The sequence below is a fragment of the Arvicanthis niloticus genome, chromosome 20, assembly GCF_011762505.2.
Source record: "Arvicanthis niloticus isolate mArvNil1 chromosome 20, mArvNil1.pat.X, whole genome shotgun sequence".
Classification (NCBI taxonomy): domain Eukaryota; kingdom Metazoa; phylum Chordata; class Mammalia; order Rodentia; family Muridae; genus Arvicanthis; species Arvicanthis niloticus.
Genome location: NC_047677.1, coordinates 41,337,707 through 41,361,107, shown reverse-complemented (window position 1 = coordinate 41,361,107; position 23,401 = coordinate 41,337,707).

The following is a 23,401-nucleotide window of genomic DNA, read 5'->3' as shown; positions in this document are numbered from 1 at the left end:
AAACCCAACCTTGTAAAGTAAGGATCCAATGCCAGGGTCCTATTCCCCAATCGGTTCTTGATTTGTCAGTAAAGAAAGCTGTGGGCCAATTGTTAGGCAGAAGGTAGAGGTGGGACTTCCAGGTCCCAGGAGGCAGGGCAAAGGGATATGAGAAAGGAGAGGAGGTTTTCATCACGCTTTGGAACAAGAAGAATGCAGCAGCCATGTGAGGTCTCAGGAGGGGCCGGAGGCCTGGGGCCACTACTGCAGGCAAGTAGTCATAGATGTTTGGCAGGGGCCAGATAAGATTAGAGCAGGTAGAAGAGACTGAGTTAATAAATTGATAAGGGCATGCTTGGGGGGGGGGGGAGATAGTAGTGACCAGCAATTGTGCCAAAAGGGCAAATTATGAAGGAAAAATTGTGTGTGTATCTTTTATCCTCAGATTCAAGAGAAGCCAGGTAGGGCTGGCGGTGTGGCAGCTTTCCCCGTGCAAAGGCAGTAGCATTAAAACTACACCCAACACAACCCATGCCTCAAGGGCCAGGAGAGGCAAGGATGGGGAAGCATCAGAGGCAGGAGCGTGAGCCTACATTCCTTCGTGTCGAGACATCCCAGCATCTGTGTCATGGATCACAGGGGAATGTGGTTCCATAGAGTTTACTAGACCCAGACGTATGTTAAAGGTGAGATGCAGCCATGGTAATGGGATCTCGGTGCCACCTGACAGTGTTTCTGCTATGGGACTTGGGGTAGTTGAGGAATGGCCCATGTCATCTGGACATCAGGCAACTCCCCCAAGACTTGCAGTTCCAACTCTCCTCCTCAGACTGGCCCCAGCACTAGAGATGTGCAAGCCAGGCAGCCTGCCAGGAGCCCTGAAGCCATCTTCTGCCAGCTCTGACTGACCTAGCTTTACCTCAACCTGGAAGGACAAGTAAGATGTCTTCCCGATAATGGGTTAGGGAGACCATGCTGCAGGCCCAGTACTTGGTGCCAGGTACACAGTTGACTTGGTCAAGAGCCGTGTCAAATAATCACCAAAGATCACCCGGTGGACAGGTTTTGCCAAGATCCAAGCTGATTATTGCTACCACTGCCATAAAAACAGGCGAACCACATCTTAGAATGACCCCAAAATGCACAACATAAATAATAAAAATAATACCAAACATAATAAAAGGCATCACCCAAAGCTATTTTGACAGGAACAAGTTTCAGAAGCAAAAGCATCAAAGACATGATCTGTTGGGTTGCTTAAAGGCTGCGTTGCTATGGCAAAAACAAGTCGATCCCATCTCATGAGCAAGTGCCATCTCTTTGTTAGCTCCCGGGGGTGCCAATTCGGGCAAGCTTTTGTCAGCTCGCTCGTCTATCGTTGCTTCTCTGTTTTCACCCTCTGTATATAAACCTTTCTCCTCTGTACTGTCAAAAATCAATATATCCTGTGGATTTTTTTCAAAGTATCACCTTTGGGTTTTGCTATTAACGGTACCTATTCTGCACTTTACTAATTTTTGTCAGTATGTTTTCTCTAATTGGCACTTGTTTTGCTTCACTGGTCTTCCCTCCATCACTTGGTGTCTGAGACTCAGTCTTCCCCTGGCTTATTAAGGCTGTCTGTCAAATTCTTGACACTACTATTTGTCTGTGGCCCGTGAATTCAGACACGGCAGTGATCATTCAGTTTGGGCGTTCGTCATTTCCCTCAAGAGTCCCACTCACCAAAGGCCCTTCAGTAAAAACGTTAACTGCTCACGCACGAGCTTCCCTTACTGATCTGAGTGTTGCCGCATTATGTATCTGTCATCTCCTAAACCTGACACTTTGGGACCGTCTCCTGTGGCCAGCTCTGCGGTGGGTTCCGGATCTTCCGTCTGCTGGGACAGACAGACATTCTGCACACTTGCTGAGAAAGTCAACCTCATTTGGTCAAGTCTTGAGCATCCTTGGTTATTTTTGTCTGACTTGCTCTCTGGGAACAGAATGATGACCTGACCTTGGGGTAATTCCCACCGCCAGAGGTGTGAATGTCTCTGCTCAGCTGACTTTAGGGAGATAATCCTGGGTTTCCCAAGTGAGCCTAGTTCAATCATTAGGTTATTAAAGGGGACCAGGGAAGCTGACTAAGACGGGCACACTGAGCCAATGGGTGGAAATAGAGGGTGGGTATGTCATACAGGATTTGGGCTGCTCTGAAGATAGGTGGAACGAGCAGAGGGAAAGTGGCCTCTGTTGGTTATGAGAGAGGCAGAGGTTACATGAGGTTTGATCACTATGGCGGTGGTTCTCAACCCGTGGATTGATACCTGGGGACAGGGGGATGTCAGATGACCCTTTCACGGGGACCACATACCAGATACCCCACATGTCAGATACTCACACTACGATTCGTAACAGTAGCAAAAATTACAGTTATGACGTAGCAAGGAAAATAACTTTATGTTGGGGGTCACCACAACATGAAGAACTGTATTGACGGGCTGCAGCGTTAAGAAGATTGAGCACCACTGCCCTAGGGCACAGAAGACACACAGGTTTTCAGTTTGTCTTGCCCAGATGCAAGAGGGACTTGAAGGCTATAATGACAAACGTCAGGAAATAAAGAGGGTCCCGTAGTCACAGGTGTGCCACATGCTGACGACTAGTATTGTCACCTCACTACAGCTTGAGCACAGGGTAGAGACTCACGCTGTCCTCTATCTCCCATGGAATATTCAGGCATCTCTGCCACATAGAATTCTTAATTCTAAATTCTGTTCCAACTACATTAGATGCTGCTGGATAATTGCTCACTATCTTATTCCCGTCCAGTTTTATTTTCAACTTTTTGTGGCTTAGGTAGGATTTTTCTTCCAAGTGATCATTAGATCTTGGTTTTAAGGTCAAGATTCTCTGTGTTTTCACTGAAAGTTTAATATATTTGCTATAATCTTAGAACTTAAGCTACTTTGTCACATATGTCCCATGTCACACTCCCTCTATTTCAGTTTTCATTGAAATTACAGAATTCTAATGCCAGCCATACATTAAATACATTGTTCTAAATGTAATACTTATACCTAGTGATTTCGTATATATGTGTGTGTGTGTATACACATATATATACATATATATTATTTGTAAAATGTATGCAGTTCGTTGAACTCTCTAGTATTCCTCTCTCTTTAGAACAGTGTATTTATCTACAATTTTAATTTGGGATTGTTAGAAATATGCCTTTTCCTTTTTATTTAGAACTTTAAAATCCAATTGCCCAGTTCTCAGTGGGTGTTTTCTCTCCCGGTTTCCTGTGGTCTCCTCTCTATGATCAGAGCTTTCCATGAGCTAACTCCTCCTTGCTCCTGGCCCATCAGTGGCTCTTCAGCTTTTATTGATCTCATGACCACACGTGACAGCTGTTTTTCTTGGTGGTTCTATATCGCTTCATGCTTGAATACAATTACAGCATATAATATAAAAAAAAAAAAAAAAAAAAAAAAAAAAAAAAAAAAAACCCTAGGTTTCTTGGGATTTTTTTTTCCTTCCTACCACTGAGGCCTCTGGATCCAGAAGCAAGGTCCCCTAGCTGGTCATCCATCCCAGCACCATGGGAGCTACAGAGCAGGGCTGCTTCTAGCCTTCAGCAGAGTACTGTTGAGAGGAACAGGGACCAAACTCATCTTTGTGCTCTTAGAACTTCACTTGGAGCGCTGCCTCTGATGAGAAACAAGTTTAAGGCCACTTGGTCCCAGGCTCTAGAAGGCTGCTGAGCTAGAAAATGGCTAACCTCCACTAACCTCTTTCCTGTACCTGGCCCAGGCGGGACGCAACGACCTATGGGAGACTGGAAATACAGCTTCGTGGTACAGTGCTTTCCTAGCATGTGGCATGCTCTAGGTTTGAGTCAAAAATCCACAACAAAAACCATATTGGAGAAGGCGGTGTCGCCTGAGGCTGCTGTCTCTAGGAGCATGGGTTCCTAGATCCATAGTGGCACACCTGTGATGTGGCCTGTCACCTGTGTGTCCTTCCTGACCCTCACTGTCTGCCTAGCTGCTGTGATGGCATTAGCTTATGGATTGTATGCAGTCTTCTCTAACAGAGCTAGTAGACCGTATACAGGAGGGAAAGGTAGGCTTCCTCATAGTAAATAGTATATAGTTTATCCTGAAGCATAATGAGAATTAAGAGCATTAAAGACGTAGAATGGCAGGGAACAGGGCTGCATTCCCAGGCATTGGCAACAGAATTAACTTCCTAGGCCCTCAAGAATACAACCACATGACAGCTGGGCTCATGTGGACTCAACTTGTAAGATTCTATAACACTATGGAAAGGTATCTTTTTTGTCTTCATGTCCCCAAGAGCCTTCTGTGTACTGTCATGGGCCACTGAAGGACAGCTGTGGCACTCAGCTCCTGGCTGGTCCTGTGGTAGTTGAGGTATGTGATCACCTCTGGCCTTCATGTCCTGCTCTGCAATGGTTCTGGATGCCACCAGCTGAAGTCAATAGCAGCCGAGGCCCTGGACACAAAGTCCCTCGGGATGTTTGTGGAGTATGCCCAGAGCCTCTGCCACAAGCTCCCGGGTTATTTTTAGCACCGTAGCTCCAGGTCCTGAGCTCTAGGTTGTGTTCCCACCAAGCTTAGCCATAGCCCTCCCTGTGAGGCCTCCTATCATGGTTCTGCACCGTACCTACCCAACCCATCACACTTGACAAGAAGACAGAAACATGACGGCAGATCCCAAGGCAGGTGGAACTTGTCGTGATCCTTGGAATTTTCTCTAGGGCCCAAGAAGAAAAAATAAAAGACCTCCATTCCATGCTAAAAAAGACATTCCATGCTAAAAGCCAAATCTAAGTAACGTCTATCTACAAACCCAGCCCATTGAAGGGGCTAGAAGGAAAAGTCCAACTTAAAGACATTAACTACAACCATGTAAAGACAATGAATAAAAATAATAAAAATAAAAATAAAAATAAATAAAAATCTCAGACCAGCAAAATCAGAAGAAACACACACATACACACACCACCACCACCAACAGGAATCAACAGTCATTGGTCAAGAATATCTCTTAACATCAGTGGTCTCCATTCCCCAACAAAAAGGCACAGACTAACAGAATGGATGTGAAAACAGAATCCATCCTTCTGCTGCACCCAAGAAACACACCTCAACATCAATGATACACATCACCTCAGGGTAAAGGTTGGCAAGATGTTCCCAGCAAGCTGGGGTAGAGATTTTAATATCTATCAAAATAGGCTTTAAATCAGAAGAGGTAGGGTAGGACACTAGATACTCAGAGGAAAAATCCAACACAAGGACATTTTAATTCATATATCTGTATGACGAACACAAAGGCAGGCACCCACGTTTGTACAAAATGAAGCTATGTCTTAAATTATGTACTGATCCTCATAGTGGGAGACTTTCCTACCTGACTGTGCCAATATACAGATCATCCAGACAGAAAGTAAACAGAAGTGCTGGAGTCAACATGGTACAAGCCAGATGGACCTAGTTTATTTACAGAACATTTCACCCAAACACAAAAGAATATACCTCCTTCTCTGTACCTCAAGGAACTTTCTCCAAAACTGACCACCTTACTCAGACACAAAGGAAGTCTCAACAGATACAATAAAATCGAAATAACACTCTGCATCCTGTCTTGACCACCACGGATCAAAGCTGCATGCTGACAGCAGCAAGAACAAGAAAGCTTACAAACTCACGGAAACTAAACAACCCTCTGCTGAGTGAAAAACAGGTCATGACAGAGATTACGAAGGGAATTAAAGACTTTGTAGAATCTAACGAAAATGAAAATACAGCATACCCAAACTTATGGAACAAAATGGAGGCAGTTCTAATAGGCAAGGCCATAGCGCTAAGTGCCTGTTCAAAAAACTAGAGATCTAAGACTAGCAACATAACAGTGGTCGAATTGAAGATCCAGTCATAAATCCACACTGATTTTTGATAAAGAAGCCAGAAATACACACCGGGGGAAAATACAACATCTTTAACCAATGGTGCTGACTAAGCTGCATACAGAAGACTGCAAATAGATTCATACTCCTCATCTTCCGTAAAACTCAACTCCAAATGGATCGAAGACTTCCAAAAGAGACAGATACACTAAGCCTGGTAGGAGAGAGAGTGCGGAATAGCCTTGAATGCACTGGCACAAGTAAAGCCTTTCGGAACGGAAAGCTATTAGCACAGGCACTAAAGTACAAAATTAATAAATGAGATCTCACGAAACTGATAAGCTTCTGCTGTGATAAGCTCTGCACAGCAAATGATAACATCAACTGGACAACATGCCAGGCTACAGAGTGGGAAATTTTTTTTTTTTTACCACCGACATGTTTGATAGAGGGCTGATAACGAAAATATATAAAGAACCCAAGAAACTAGATAGATATTTAAAAAAAAAAAAACCCAAATAGCACATTTTAAAATAGAGTGGGGGGTTGGGGGAGCAATCTGAACAGAGAATTCTCAATAGAGGAAATGCAAATGGATGAGAAACACTTAAATAATTGTTCAACATCCTTAGCCATCATGGAAATGCAAATCAAAACTACTTTGAGATTTCCTTTTTATACCTGTCAGAATGGCCAAGATCAGAACAAGAAAAACTTCATGCTATCGAGGGTGTGGAAGGCGAACACTCCTCCACGGCTGGTGGGAGTGCAAACCTGTACAGCCACTTTAGAAGTCAACACGGTGGTTCTTCAGAAAATTGGCAATGGGTCTACTTCAGGATCCAGCTATACTACTCTTGGGCATATGCCCAAAGGATGCTTCATCCTACGGCAGGGACACTTGATCCACCATATTCACTGCTGCTCTATTCATAATAGCCAGAGACTGGAAATAACTTAGATGTCCCTCAACAGAAGAATGAATAAAGAAAACGTGGTATGTTTGTACAGTGGAATATTACTCAGCCATAAAAAATGACATGAGATTTGCAGGCAAATGGATGGAATTGGAAAAAAAAATGCATCCAGGATGAGGTAGCCCAGATCCAGAAAGACTAATATGCTTACATATTAGCTGCTATGTGGATATTAGCTGTTAAGTCAATGATAACCAAGCTACAATTCACAGAATCACAGAGGGAAGATATAGGGTAAGGGACCAGAGGGAACAGATAGATCTTGTTAGGACAAGGAAACAAAGTAGGTAAATATGGATGAAACGAGGGCGGGGCTGGAATGGGAGGATCAAGTGAGGAAGGAGAATACAGAGAGGTTTGTGGGAGGAAATACAGGAATTGACAGCTGAAATTTGGGGCACTTGAGAGGTGGTTTGGAAACCTAATGCAGTAGAGACTTGTGTGTGTGTGTGTGTGTGTGTGTTCTAAATGAAATAACCAAATCACCAAGTAATGGGGGAGACAGAATCCCAACTGGTCATCTCTTGTCATCTCAAGACACATTCTATATTGGGATTGGGTTACATCTCATTGAGCTGTTGGCCAAAGAAGCCACATAGGAATCCCCAGACAACTCAGGCTGTTGCCAAGACTGTAAGTTGCTCTCCACAAACTGACCCCAAGACTCTACTACTGCTGAAGAAAATACCTATATTGAACATGGAGATGCCAAGCCAGTGTCTATATAGAGTCTCCACCCCTGTGTTCCAGCATCTTGGGAACAAGAACATACACCCTCAAAAGAGAAATAGAAACATCAATGCCACCACAAACCATTTATCTCCAATGGCATCTTCCTTGCAGGGCAACAGTGGCACAAAGCTTGTGGGGGTAACCAACCAATATCTGACTTAAGGCTTGCTCTACAAGATGGAACCCATACCCAGCACTGCTTAGGTGACCTGGGGACCTAGGAGAAAACCAAATACTACTAGTCTAGAAGAAAAAGAAGGAGGAGGAGGAGGAGGAGGAGGAGGGGGAGGGGGAGAAGGAGGAGGAGGAGGAGGAGGAGGAGGAGGAGGAGGAAGGGGAGAAGGAGGGGGAGGAGGAGGGGGAGAAGGAGGGGGAGAAGGAGAAAGAAGAAGAAGAAGAAGAAGAAGAAGAAGAAGAAGAAGAAGAAGAAGAAGAAGAAGAAGAAGAAGAAGAAGAAGAGGAGGAAGAGGAGGAGGGGGAGAAGGAGGGGGAGGAGGAAGGGGAGAAGGAGGGGGAGGAGGAGGGGGAGAAGGAGGGGGAGGAGGACGGGGAGAAGGAGGGGGAGGAGGAGGGGGAGAAGGAGGGGGAGGAGGAGAAGGAGGAGGGGGAAGAGGGGGAGGAGGAGAAGGAGGAGGAGGAGGGAGAGGAGGGAGAGGAGGAGGAGGAGGAGGAGGAGGAGGAGGAGGAGGAGGAGGAGGAGAAAAGGAAGAGAAAAATGTAGTGGTAAAATGACTCTTAATGACATTCTACTGTACTTGTAGATCAGTGCCTCTGTTCAGCCATGATCAGAGAAGCTTCCTTCCTGCAGCAGATGAAAGTAAAACCAGAATCACACAGCCAGACAATGTGCAGAAAATGACCTTGGAACACTCAGCCCTAAATGGGATGTCTTCATCAAATCCCTTCCTCAGAGCTCAGCGAACCACGTGGAAGAAAAGGTAGAAAGAATGTAAGAGTCAGAGAAGGACACAAAGAAAATAAGACCCTCTTAATGTGAGTAAAGCTCGTGTGAGCTCACAGAGACCGAAGCAGCACGCACAGGGCCTGCGTGCTCATGTGAGCTCACAGAGACCTAAGCAGCACGCACAGGGCCTGTGTGAGTCTACACCAGGTCCTCTGTGTGCATAATACAGCTTCTAGTTCAGCGTTTTTATGTGACTCCTGATTGAACAAACAAGTGGGTCTCTGATTCTTGTGTCTTCTCTTTGGCTCCTTTCCTTCTGTTGACTGGTCTTGTGCACTCTTAAGTGATAGTTTTTGGTTTGTCTTATTATATTTTGTTTTGTTACATTTAAAAATGAATGAATGAATGAATGAATGAAAAACCCGGCCTCTAGGGTAAAGATTGACAACTGAACTGTTATTAATACCTGTTGGGAGAGAGAAAATCAGTTTTCTCCAATGGACTGACATTGGGTATGCCAACCACTCTAGGATAGGCCTCACGTACAGGACCAACATACAATGGAGTCCACAAGTAAGTGTGTGTGTATGTGTGTGTGTATGTGTGTGTGTGTGTGTGTTTATTTGGTTACAGTTGGTGGGGTTTGTTTTTTATTTTTATTTTGGAGCATGGTTTTATTTTGTTTCCTTGGTTTGAGGGATTTCATCATTGTATTGAGTTTTTCTTCGATTTGGGGGAGAGAGTACATAAAGTTGGGTGGATAGGGAAGGAAAGAGGACCTGGGAGGACTCAGGGGAGGGAAAATATAATCAAAATGTATTTAAATTAAAATTGTTTAAAATAATAAAAAATTATAATAATATTGAGAAATTATCCTAAATTCATTAGAGCAAATGAAAGTGAATCCACAAGGAGTCTTGGGATGGGGGAGGCTAGTGGCCAGTCCAGCTATAGCCAGCAGCTCCTAGAATCCTCTCACATCAAGATGGTACCTGCCTCATATGTGGGAATCAGTGGCCCTGGGCTCCGAGCAACCTCAAGGCCATTGTACTCCAGGCCATTGCACTACAGAGAAAGCTGAGGCAAGACGTCCAGACCAGAAGCTGTTACAGAAGCAACGGATAGTGAGATGCTGAGGGCAGACACAGAAGTGTGAGCAAAATGCTCTCCACTTACTTGGTTTCCAGAACCTTCCAAACAGCTGCTGCTGAGTCCATTAACAGGGAACACCCCTCCCCCAACCTCAGAGACTACTGCCTCAGGATGTCAGCTTAAGAGATCAGATTTTAAGTGCAGTCCCAGATGTTTTCAGTCACGTCTAAAATTATTTTTCCTATGACATTTAAAAAATAAATACTTTCTACTATAAATTTTTAAATTATAGAACATTCGAAAAATTATGCCTTCTTGAGAAGGTGGAAGACTCCATTTTTTCCCATGACCCCACTTCCCAGTTGGTGAAGCTCTCTTGTTCATTTAAAGCTTCCCAGTGAGACTAAGGTGGAGACAGAGCCCTGCCCCCGCCCCGCGCCCCGCCCCGCGCCCCGCCCCGCGCCCCGCGCCCCGCCCCGCCTCGCCTCCTGGGGGCTCCTCTGATGATAGGCACTCACTATAGAAAGACTCCATAACCAATTTTGAATATGTAGTTCCTGCTTCTTAAGCGCTTTACAATCATGTATATATATATCACATCTTCCTTTAGCAGAAGCCTATTCAGCCATCGTCTGTTCTCACGGGATGCTCATCTAGCTAGCATCGTATAAGAAGATAATTGATGTTTTCAAGAGAAGTGAATTTTAGATTTAGGAGAACTGAGGACAGTGTCTTTGGCTAAGGAAACAGGAAACATCAGGTAATTTGCCAACTGATTTTTTTTTTTTAACAGTGTTATTCATCCATTCAACCAATCCAGAGGCCTGGAGGTTGTAGGCACCATGAAAATCCTGCACAAAAGGCCAAGTTTTACAAATGGAGTTAAAACCTTGTCTAGTAAGATGAATTTCTCAATACTTACACAGTTCACCAGCAATTTCTAAAACGGGAATAATTCTAATGGACCATTTCTTCCCCTAGGCAGTAACTTTCTGACAAAGGAAAACTTCAATTCAGCGTATAACTATAAACCGAGCAGGAGACTCGTTTACACCCTTCCGTGGGAAATCTAGGCATGAAATCTAATCATCAAGTTAGGTTTCAGAAGGAATTTTTAATAACCACTAACTATAGTCAACTGCATTACATTCATCTCCATTTCCCATTTTCATTAAAAAAACAAAAAACACCTGTTGGGCAACATTTTATTTTATCACACAAATCCCCCCTTTCAGCTAAATCATTTCTTTTCTCTCTAACCTTCTTTATCAAAACTACATTGTATATCTGTAGCTTTGTACATTGTATCTCTTCCTCCTGATGGATACATTTTGTCTTATGTTCTTCTCCATATTAGAAAAAATATCCCTAATAAGACATTTTAATGAAATCCCAGGAAACATGGCAAATATGGACACTTAATTTTGAATATCTAGAAACAACAAAAGCAAAACATGTTCCCGGTCCTGAAAACATGGCTGCTTATTCTTACCAACAAATTGAATTCTTTCTTAGACTTGAGTACTATGAATCGGAAGTTATTTTAATATTAAATAAGTTTACATGGGTACTTACTGATGAACCAATTTGAGTCAAGTGTACCACATAAACTATTTCTAAAGTTAGAACACAAATAAGGAGAGAAAGAGGAGAGAAGGAAAAAGGAGGAGAAGGGAGAGGGAAGACAGAGAGGAAGAGGAAACATCAAGATGCTATAACCTTTGTATTAAAACTCCAAAGACATCTCCTGAAAGCACACGCAACAGAGATAAACTGTATCCCAACCCTGTTCTCCATTTATGTCCCACAACTGTACCCCAACCCTGTTCTCCGTTCATGCCCACAACTGTACACCAACCCTGTTCTCCGTTCATGCATCACAACTGTACCCCAACCCTGTTCTCCATTTATGCCCCAAAACTCTACCTGCTTTCCAAGAAGCCATCACCAGGGACCCCAGGCCACACTGGTTCTGTGGACTGCAGAGGCAAGGTTAGCACCCCAAAACCAGAGGCCACATAGGCCACAAAACCCACAAGGGAGACACCCTGCTAGACCTAAAGACTCACTAATCACCAGAACTGCAGGCCACTCAGGCCAGAAAGACAGAGAGGAAACAGAAAACAAGGGGAAAAAACATCCCCAACTCAGAAACCAGCATCTAAACCTATAATAACCTCAAAACCCATAAGGTGACAAAGGCCAGAGTAAGAATACAACCAGCGTCAGCCACGGCACCACAAGAGCCTGGCTATTTTGCTACAGCAAGCCCTGGATACCCTAACCCAGCTGAGGCACAGAAAAATGGCCTCAGATCCAAACTTATAAAGATGACAGACGCCTTTAAAGAGGACATAAATAAATCCCTTAAAGAAATACAGCACAATACAATCAAACCGGTGAAGGAAGTGAACAAAAATGTTCAAGACCTAAAAATGGAAACAGAAGCAGTAAATGAAACACAAACTAAGGGAATCCTGGAGATGGAAAACCTAGGGAAGAGAGCAGTAACAACCGACATGAGCATCACCAACAGAATCTAAGAGATGGAAGAGAGACTCTCAGGTGTAGAAGATACAATAGAGGAAATCAATACATCAGTCAAGAAAATGTTAAATTAAAAAGTTCGGTACAAATTGGTATAAAATTGCATTTTTGCGAGAAAAGTTTTATTTTAACAGGAAGAGTGATATGTAGGAGGAGCTAAGGTGAGAGGAAGAGAAGGAGTAAGGAGAGGAGGAGAAGGAGAGGAGAAGCTGGTTGATGAGAGAGAGAAAGAGAGAGAAAAAGAGAGAGGGGGCAGATGTTCACGTGTCTCCACCAGTCAAAGATAGTTAATGTATCTAGGTTGGGTATTGGGTTACACTTCTGATTGAGCATTACCAAACTTACAAAGCCTTTGATTAACATTTTAAAAAATTGTATAAAAGCAAAAAGGAAAAGGGGGCATGGGATAGGGGTTTTCTAGGGAGGGGAATTGGGGAAAGGGGATGGCATCTGAAATGTAAATAAAATATCCAATAAAAAAATTTTTTTAAAAGTTCCTGACATAAAACATCCAGGAAATCTGGGATAGCATGAAAAAACCTAAGAATATTATTCCTAAGAATAATAGGAATAGAAAGAAAAGATTCCCAACTCAAAGGTCCATAAAATATTTTCAACAAAATCATAGAAGAAAATTTTCCTAACCTGAAGAAAGAGAAATCTATAAACATACAAGAAGCTTACAGAACACCAATAGACTGGACCAGAAAAGAAAATTCTCCCATCACATAATAATCAAAACACTATACATACAGAACAAAGAATATTAAAAGCTGTAAGGGAAAAGGCCAAGTAACATATAAAGGCAGACTTATCAGAATTACACCTGACCTCTCAACAGAGACCTTAAAATCCAGAAGAGCCTGGGCAGATGTCTTTTAGACCCTAAGAGACCACAGATACCAGACCAGACTACTATACCCAGCAAAATGTTCAATCACTGTAGACAGAGGAACCAAGATAATCCATGACAAAACCAAATTTAAGCAATATTTATCCATAAACTCAGCCCTACAGAAGGTACTAGAAGGAAAACTCCAACACAAGGAGGGTAACTACACTCAAGATGACACAGGAAATAAATAACCCAACACTAGGAAACAAAAGGAAGAGAAGCATAAACACAGACACACACACACACACACCACCACCACCACCACCACCACCACCACCACCACCACCACCACCATTAAGATAACAGGAACTAACAATCATTGGTCATTAATATCTCTCAACATCAATGGACTCGATTCCCTAATAAAGAGACACAGGGTGGGTGTGTAAACAGGTTCCATCATTCTGCTGCATACAAGAAATACACCTCAGCAACAAAATAGACACTATCTCAGAGTAAAGGCTGGAAAACAATTTTCCAAGCAAACGGACCCAAGAAGCAAACTGCTATCTATTCTAATATCCAATAGAATAGATTTTCAACCAAAATTAATTAAAAGAGATGGGGAAGGACACTTCATACTCAAAGGAAAAATCTACCAAAATGAAGTCTTAATTCTGAATATCTATGTCCCAAGTGTAAATGTACCCACAATCGTAAATGAAATATTACTAAAGCTTAAATCACACATCGAACCCTACACTGTAATAGTGGGGGGCTTCAACACCTACTCTCCCCAGTGGACGGTTCATCCAGACAGAAAGTAAACAGAGAAATAATGAAACTAACAGATGTTACAAATCAATAACTGAGTATCTACAGAACATTTCACCCAAACACAAAAGAATATACCTTCTTCTCATCACCTCATGCAACCTTCTCCAACATTGACCTATACATGGTCATAAAACAAACCTCAACACATATAATAAAAATGAAATAACCCCCTGTTTCTTATCTGACCACCATGGATTAAAGCTGAACTTTTAACAACAGAAACAACAGAAAGAAATCCTACAAACTCATAGAAACTGAACAACCCCCTACTCAATGACCACTGGATCAAAGAGAAGAAAAAGAGTTTCTAGAATACAATGAAAATGAAGGCACAGCATACCCAAAGTCGTGGGACACAATCAAAGCAGTGGTAAGAGGAAAGCTCACAGTGCTGAGTGCCTTCATAAAGAAACTGCAGAGGTCTCATATTATCCACTTCATAGTCCACCTGAAAGCTCTAGAACAAAAAAAAGAAGCAAATACACCCAAGAGTAGTAGACAGGAGAATAAAATCAAACTCAGGGCTGAAATTAATCAATTAGAAATAAGAGAACAATACAAAGAATCAATGAAACCAAGAGTTGCTTCTTGGAGAAAAATTAATACAATAGATTAAACCCTTCGCCAAACTAACTAAAAGGCAGCGAGAGAATATCCAAACAAAATCAGAAATGATGAAGGGAGACATAACCGACACTGAGGAAATCCAGAGACTGGTTAGGTCTTACTTCAAAAACCTGTACTCCACAAAATTGGAAAGTCTAAACTAAATGGACAACTTCCTGGATAGATATCATTTACCAAAGTTAAATCAAGAGCAGGTAAGCTGTCTAAACAGTTCCATAACTCCTTAGGAAATAGAAAGTCTTCCAACCAAAACAGGCCCAGGGCCAGATGGTTTTTGTGCATAATTCTACCAGACTTTCAAAGAAGAGTAATACCAATACTCCTAAAACTATTCCACAAAATAAAAACAGAAGGAACATTGCCAAATTAATTTTATGGGGCCACAGTCACCCTGTTAACCTAAACCACACAAAGATTCAACCAAGGAAGAGAATTTCAGACCGATCTCCCTTATGAACACTGATGCAAAAATACACAGTAAAACACCAGCAAATTTGTCCTGCCCACAAGAGATGCAGGGATGAAGATTGCTTGTTGCCGTCCTATTCCACACAGTCAGGAAACAGAAGAAAACTAGTGCCCAACTGACTGAATGATAAAGATGTTATATATACATATCCACCATGGAATAATACTCAGCTTTAAAGTAAAACTAAATCATGGAATCATGGACAGAAATAGATAGAATTTGAAAAAAAATATGAATAAGGTAACCCCCAAAGGATGGACGCCACCAGGTGTTCTCTCTTATATGAGGATTCTAGTTTTGACTCTTTAGTTCGGTGTGTCTAATGTAGAGAGCCTCTTGTGGAAACAGGGAGACAAAGAATGGCATGGTAGAGGATAGGTTACCATCAAGGGGGGAGGGGATAGTAGAACATAGGTTAAAAGAAAGTAAAGAGTGGGAATACCGTGGGTGGAAAAGTTTAGAGAGGGAGGAGGTTGAGATGTGCATAGACATTATGTCAGTAGTCTATGGTCATTTTCTGTAGATTGGGTAATAGGCTTAGTCTGTTAATCTTCCATTCAAATCACTGCAGTATGGGTGGGTAGGAGCCCACCCCAGCTTTTAGAAGAACACGAAGATTTCTGAGTTTGATTTCAGAGAGCTTCGGAGCATGGGTGACAACGTGCATCCAATTTCATGAGTCAAGGGGATTTGTCAACACAGTCATGCCCCCATCTGTTGCAGCCGCGGCTGCCCCAGATGATGTTGCATCCCGGGCATTCCGTGAGAAGGTCAGACTTTCCAGAGTATGGGTGCAAGCATCCAAGAGAGGGGAGCGGGGAGTCCCTTTCGCTTTCCTAGCACTGTGAATCCCTAGTGTTGCTGGAGGTTCTAGCCAATGCGATTAGATAGAAAAGTAAAATTAAGAGGATTAGAACTGGAAAGTATATAGCACCACTCCATTATAATACTGCAAACCCGAACCAATAAAAACATATACAGAAATTAAGACAATGGCAGTGATACCGCAGGCTAAAGAATCAGCATTTAGCAATTAGCAGAATTCAGAGGGTGTTAATGGTGGACACAGTCCTATTAAGGTTGTAATGTCATGAAGAATTCCTGAAGACTGTGATGTCTGAGACAGGATACATGGTGGGTGTCCAGCCCCCCCCCCCCCAGAGTTCTCCCATTCCTATCAGTGAAGTTTGTTAGAACCTCAGCATCTCTCTATTCCCGAGAACCCAAGTCCTGGATCTGGGTACAAGGGTAGCTTTCTCTACTTCCGGCTGCTGTAACTTCATACATGAATGGTAACACCAATGGTGATAGTGTGTCTAGGGTTGCCATGACAACGGGTGTCCTGATGCTGGTGATCTTTGACTGTCTAATTGGGAAGAATGGCAGTCAGTATCAGGCCCTGCTAACTTCCATCCTCCAGGAACCAGCATACAGCCAGAAGCCAAGCATTGCCATGCCTACCCTGAGTGCTGAGCCTCCCATCACAGCCTCTGCTCAGGGAATTCTCAAAGAACTCATAGCCACTGTTGCCCAGGGGTTGACCTACCTATGTCTCTACCTGCTGGCCTCTACTCTCTAGAATCTCAGAACCAGGTAGGCAGATAAAGGGCAAGAACAGGTCCCAACCTGTGGCCCTGAGACATTGATAGCCTTTTTGAATCCCTAGAGCCTTCAAGGAAGAAGATTGAGGGAGTTGTCCTCACCTCATGGGGCCCCTCTAAGAAGCAGTGGACACCTTCTCACTGACTTGGCCCCTGAAGCTGATCCTGGGAGTATGCTTGGTGGTAGTTTCTGTCACATGGGGTCTCTGATAGGAACAAGTTGCTCATCAGAGCTGATTCTAACATAATCTCAACCCTAACCCTGATTCCTTCACCTTGGTTGTGACTATAGTTCTGGGAATAGGAGTTGCCATAGGAGGTCTTACTAATGTCTGGATATACATGAAGTTCCTAGAAAACACTCTTATGGCACAAGGTTATAGGGCCAGGCTCTGGATCTCTAGGACTAAGATATCCTAAGATTGGCCTTCCCCTCTCTACAGAGAGCTCCAACTTCAGGAAGGTTAGACACTTCTGGAATAGGCAAGCAGAGGATGGGAGCATCTGGGCTAGTCACAGAGTTGAGGCTGCTCACTTGTTCTGCATCTGGGACCAGGCCTACCAAGTGACAGGGCCAGTCTCTGGAAGGATAGTTCCCTGCACCCTTGTCGAGACAAGGCAACCTAGGGTGGCCACAGTGTGCCCAGTAGGGCTAAAAAATGGAGAACACATTGTGAATTCCCCCCCACCCCCCACCCCCAGTGCCTTCACTGACTTCAATGCTTCCTAGACTCAATCTATCCAAGCAAGCCAGAGGCCTGAGATAGTGACTACCATTTTGGGGCTGCTCTGCCTCTCTCCACCATGAATATCTAGCGAAAGCACCCAGATGGACAGCAGAGGGCGCTCAAGCCCAGCATATCAGCCCCTGAGAGACTCTTTGGGCCTTATTCTTCCAATCTATGTATCTCCAGGTTGTGGGAGAGGAGGCTGGAGGGCAGGGTCCCCCAGCCTCGGAGGCAGATGTGAAAACGGGGTGCTATACAGTTCCCATTCTCCCCCATGCATTGCCTATGCTAAGCTATGATGCTCTTTTGCTGGCCTGGGCTCTCAGAAGGCTACACACTGCCTGGGTGGCTATGTTGAGAACCACTAGAGACTTAAAGCCAGTCAGCACTTTCATTCTGGTGACTTTGAACTCCAATCTGTGACACTGAGGTTACTGGCCCTAGCAGGGAAGGATTCCCTGGACTTCATCCCTGAGCTCTTCTCAGAGAAATTCCAGCTTTAAATGCTGGTCACCTTAGTGGCCTCAGCTACACGGCACCACCAAAAGCACAGTTGGTATTCTGACCTGCCCTCATGACGGAGCTTGTGTGTCTACTTCTCTTCCAACATTGACTACCAGAATATGAGATTTCCTGTCTGTGCTGGGGAGGAAACTGGCATAAATAACCCAGGGCCCATGTGTACCCCAAGTCCTAGTGCTGAATTTGGGGGACTTTTGCCAATCAGAGCAGAAGATATCTGAGCCAGTCATCTGAATCCAATACCCCAGGGATCCTAGACACCCCCTGAACAGGGTTAACTGAATCTCACTCTTGTGGGTCTTGAATTTCATTGGCATACAAATGTCAACAATACTTTTTCCTCTTTAAAGATAACCCCTACTCAGAAGTGATTGAAAGTTTCCTCAGTCCCTGGAGACCATGCAGCAAAAACGAGGCCCTTTTCCACAGAACAGTGAGATACATCACTTGCTCCAGGGTTTGATAGATCAAAGAAAACATGGGAGCTTGTAGATGTTCCCAGGAACCCCAGATGTGACCCAGGGCGCACATCTGACCAGCAAGAGGCCTCCTCAGAGAAGCTGGGGTTTTGGAAATCAGATGCCAGGCAGAAGGATCTAGAACCATGATTCTCAACTTGTGGGTGGTGATCCCTTTTGGGAGGGGGTGTTCAATGATTCTTTCACGGGGGTCCCATATCAGATATCCTGCCTATCAGATATTTACATTACAATTCATAACAATAGAAAAATTACATTTATGAAGTAGTGGTGAAATAATTTAATAGTTGGGGGTCACCACGACATGAGAAGCTGTATTAAAGGGTCACAGCATTAGGAAGGTTGAGGACCACTGTTCTAGCACATCTGGACAGAGTCTGCATGTTGACCTGTTGATGACGGCCTCCTGGTAATGAATTCAGACTGTCTTGTCCTGACACTGACCCCATCATAAACTCCCACTGACCAAGAAGGGTATCTCCTGGACAGATACTTGTTACACAGATTGTTCTGTGGCAGAATAATTTTTGCTTGTTTCTCTAGCCTTAGGTCACAGAACTAGTAGATGGCAGAGCTGAAACCAACCCAGATCTGAGTGTCCCTGGTCCCTCAGAGGCTAGAAAAGACCCCTGACCATCTCTTGCATGCAGTCTGTTCCACTGTCCTGGTTGTTCTTGGGTCCCTTGGCGTATGAATGTCAACAATACTTTTTCTCTTTAAAGATAACCCCTACTCAGAAGTGTTTGAAAGTTTCCTCAGCTGTCTTGGCTGATCTTGGGTCCTTTGGTCTCCTCTACATCTTCAGAGAGGGACCAAGGACGAAGGGCTTCCATGGTTGGGGGATGAGGCCAGGCAGCATGAGAGGACAAGGTTACCAGCCAGGCCACCCTGAAGCACCATGCTGGAGATTCTCCAAACCCTAGTGTGGCTAAAAAGAGACCAAAGGTCTTAGCAGATATATATATATATATATTGCTGTTCGCTGTGGCAATCCTCAGGCTACATGAAGTGAATAGTAGACTAGGCATGGAGTCCCCTGCTTGGCTCCCTGTAGAGGGGAGGGAGTGTCCTGGTCTCTACTGTGTGCAGCAGGGTGGGATGAGGAAGACTTCTCCTCTGAATGGGCTTGTCCTCAGTAGAACTCAGGCGGCCAGGCTGTAGCAGCTTTCCTTGTAAGAGTCTTGGCAGCAGCTGAGAAATACCAATCACAGGACAGCGTGAAGCTTGTACGGTGGAACCCACAGTCCAAGTACCAGGGGCTCTGCAGAGCTACAGAGCCAAGACAGGGCACATGCTTGGTGCTGCTCCCCAGCTCCCCCACCACTACCTCTGATTGAGAAAGACAGCAATTTTGAATGTTGATTGGCAGTCTGAATGTTCTGGAGAGCAGTATTGGGGTTCTAATCCCCAGGGCATCACTTACAGACTCTGGTTGGGGGGGGATACTTTTGTGACTGTTGGGGGATAGAGACAAGGAGGGCAGACCCCAGACCTGGTGGTCTTCAATGTGGTCCTGGGCTTATAGTAGATCTCATTTTGAAACTCTGTCCCTACTGGCCCCTCAGAACTTCTGGGGTGCTGCTTATCCCAGCCCCCACACCACAGCTCCAGCCAGCAGCTTCCCAGGGTTAGCAGGACAGGAAGTGACTCTTGTTCACAGGAATGCTTGGCTGTCATCTCCAGGCCCTTGAGGGTGGGCTTTGGGGACCCAGGTGGTGCAGCAGCACTGTGGCTGTCCTTTCCCGAGAAGCCCCCATCCCTAGAGTCCTGCCTAAGCCTGCAGCTGGCTTCTGGTACAGAGCCAGGCTGCTCCTCCAGAGGCCCAGGCTCTGCTGGAGAAATATCTCTGCCAGATGTTGCTCTCTCTACAGGCAGGAGGCCAGTATGAGGTAATAGGAAAGATTAACCCGTCTAGAACCAGAGCCCCCAGCCACTATGTTCATAGCCAGCCATGCTAGCTGGCGATTGGATGGAGAGTCCCTTGAGAAAGGCTCAGAGAGCAAGGATCCTTTGTATAAAGATGTCTCCCAGTGCTCCAGGGCTCTGCAGCCCACAGCAAGCTCACTGGACAATTCTGGGCTCAACATGAGCCTGCTACTCATGGTACCCAACCCCTGCCTTGCATGTAAACATTTCTCGAATATCCCTGGGTCAAGGGTACCCACTTTTCAGAGACCTTGCCCTCCCAAGGTCAGGTCCATTGCTCCCGGAGAGAAGAGAGTCATTGTCCACTTGGGGGGTGGGGGAGCATTAGAAACTTAGTTGATGGAACCAACGGGTTGCAAGAGATCTTGGGGTGGAAAAGGAGATGTGACCCGTTCTGCCTACTGGCTACCGGTCTAGAGTCTACCATCAGCAAGCACAGAGGGACTATGACACTCTTGTGGCCTGTGCAGCCGCCCTGGCTATCTGAGTATCTCTTGGGCCCCTCTACCTCCACAGATAGGACAGGCAAGCAGGGGCTCTATGTAGATTGAGCGGTGAGGACTGGGGTTTGGGGGTATATGTAAGAGAACCAGATTAGAGCAGAGACCTCTGCCCACAGCTCCCAAGATGCCCTGCTCTCTGAATACTTTTTCTGTGTGCATAAGCCCTGGCTCCAGCTGGCTTAGTAGAGTGGCCTAGTAAAGTGTCTGTTTCCTGCTTCTGCATGTCCTCAGGAGTCGGGGTCATGCTCCCAGGATGAGGCTTTGGCAATGGGCCTCCAAATCTAGAGACAAGGATCCACGGGAACACCCACGTGCTGCAGCCGGTGGCGTGGGTCAGCTGCTTTTCTGGGGAAATCTCTCTTTCCTCCAGAGAAGAGGAAAGAGTTAGCGCTACATGAATTTTCTGGCTTTATTACCAGCCAGGGTTCCCAGAATATCCAGTCTCAGATTTGTGGGTGTTGGGCCAGCCCCAAACAGCCTTGGAGCCCCTCAGGCCAAGTTGCCAGTGTCTGTGTCACCGTGTCCTTGAGCCTCTCAGCCAAGCCTCGAAGGGCAGGGAGGCCTGGGGTTACCCATTTACTGGCTGTTTGGCTCTGCCTTGCTGGTCTCTCTGGGCACCGTGCACACAACTCATTTTTAGTTTTGTAGTGTCTCTTTCAAACAACGGCACGCGACCAGAGCTCCCATGTCCGTTTCTTACCAGAACATAAAATTCTCAAGTTTTCAGACAACAGAACAAAAATAAATTAGGTTAATGTGCAGCCCGGGAGCCATGTCAGCTGGAGTCTCTGAGCACAGAGGATGGTAGGGGACCAATGGAGGGCTCTGCCTTCAAGAAACAGTCGGGGGTAGGGTGGGAGGTTTACAGGCACTGCCTATAACACTGAGATGCCTGTCTGCCCCATAATGAGAGACCACCCCTGTGCAAATCAAGACCCGCCTAGCTTGCTCTATAGTGGGACCCCATGCCTTTTCATTCTGCATCTCCTTTAGGGTTCGGTACCACCCTACACTCCAGGGCGTACCAAACTTAGTCTCATGGCCTTAGGGCTATTGTACAGTTTGTGACTTATCCACCAGACTCTGCTGCTGTACCTCCAAGTGTCACCGATTGTTGTTGTGTTGTAGACTCACTGGCTGATATAACTTTACACGTCATCTCTAGGGGACATTCCTGGCTGTAACCGTGCATGACAATTGGGTAGAGGCTACCAAGTTACCCTGTTCACTAGCATCCCCTGAGATGGACCTTGTTGTTTTTACATCGGTGACAGCAAGGGGGCTAACAGCTTTGCATAGTGTCTCCAGCCTGCCATGTGGAATGTCTGGCTTTATTCTCTCATCACGAGCTGATCGATGTCTCCTCAACATCTTATTGTGAAGCTCTTCCGAAGAGCACTGCCCTTCCTGTCTGGTTACCAGTGAGAGGTTCTTTGTCAACTGGTACCAAGTGGTTGCTGAGGGCTCCAATGATGGTCATCCCTGGTGGGATGTTTACATCTCTCGGATCAGTGGCTTTGGAAACTCAGACACCCAGCATTGCCCTGCCCTAGGAGTGAGTCTCACCATGAACGCTCCCTGCCCAGGTGACTCACTTGGCATTCGATAAAACTGGAGCTAAGAGACAGGAGCCACTCTGTCCATGCTGTACCTCAGGCATGTAGCCCAGCCTGGCCCCAGCTAGACCATAGGGCCCTGTGTGCCAGCACTGTGGGGATGTGGGCTCTCCAGAATGGAGGAGAATTGCCATCCATGCTGAGGCCCAGGACAGGGCAACAGGGGAGTCCCCTGTGTGGGGCCTGTGGGTGGGGCCGCATGCCTGCCAGGCACCCCTGCTAGTTCCAACATCCTCAGTGAGGTACCATGGAAACAGAGTGTAGCTCATGGAAAACATTATTTTCTTTGATGAATCATGTTCTAAGTTGGGAGGGAAGTTCACTAGACAGTTGAGGCAGTAGAGAGAACAGCCCTGTCTTTGTTCAGCAAATCCGCAAAGAAGTGAAGAGGGTTTGGGTCTTTGGTGTCGGCAATAAAGGCAGCTCTCCAGAGGCCACACCCTGGGAAAAGTTAAAGACATTCCGGAAACCCCAAAACTCCCAAAGTGGGTTCTTCGAACACTGGGCCACTCCCCCTTTGGATTCCATGCCTGTCCCACTGGGCTCCCTGTCACTGCACTCTCTGAAGGCATGTGGCCTTTTTGTGTGTCTGGAAAATCCCAGATCTCTCTTCTTCCGACCTTCCCTCGGGGTGCAGGATGGACAGACTCCTTGTCCAATTAAAGAGGCATCAGGAACTACACACACCACGTAAAAACACTGGGCAGTAGCACAGCCCTTGTATGTCAGGAAGCACAGTAAACGGGGGCAAGCAGTTTGCAGAGTGTGTGACTTGTCTCTTCAGCTATGAACAGGCAGACCTTGGAGTCTGTGTGTAGCAGGCAGCCAGTTCCGCTTGATAGTGATGTAAACCCTCAGGTCAGGGGACACTGTTCTACACTTGTTGTCTCCCCGGGAGCTTACAGCCTTTGTGACCCCTTTTCAAACTAACTTTGTCAGGTGGAGCTCGTAGAGGGCACAAATCCATGTCTGAGCTGCCATGGGATGGCAGGGAGGTGACCAAGATGCTACCTGTATGGCCAAGCAGCAGCAGAACCCCAAGCCTGGGTCTATCTTTTGGGCCATGTATTAGCCACACTCTAGACAAACAGGGTGAGCCCTCCC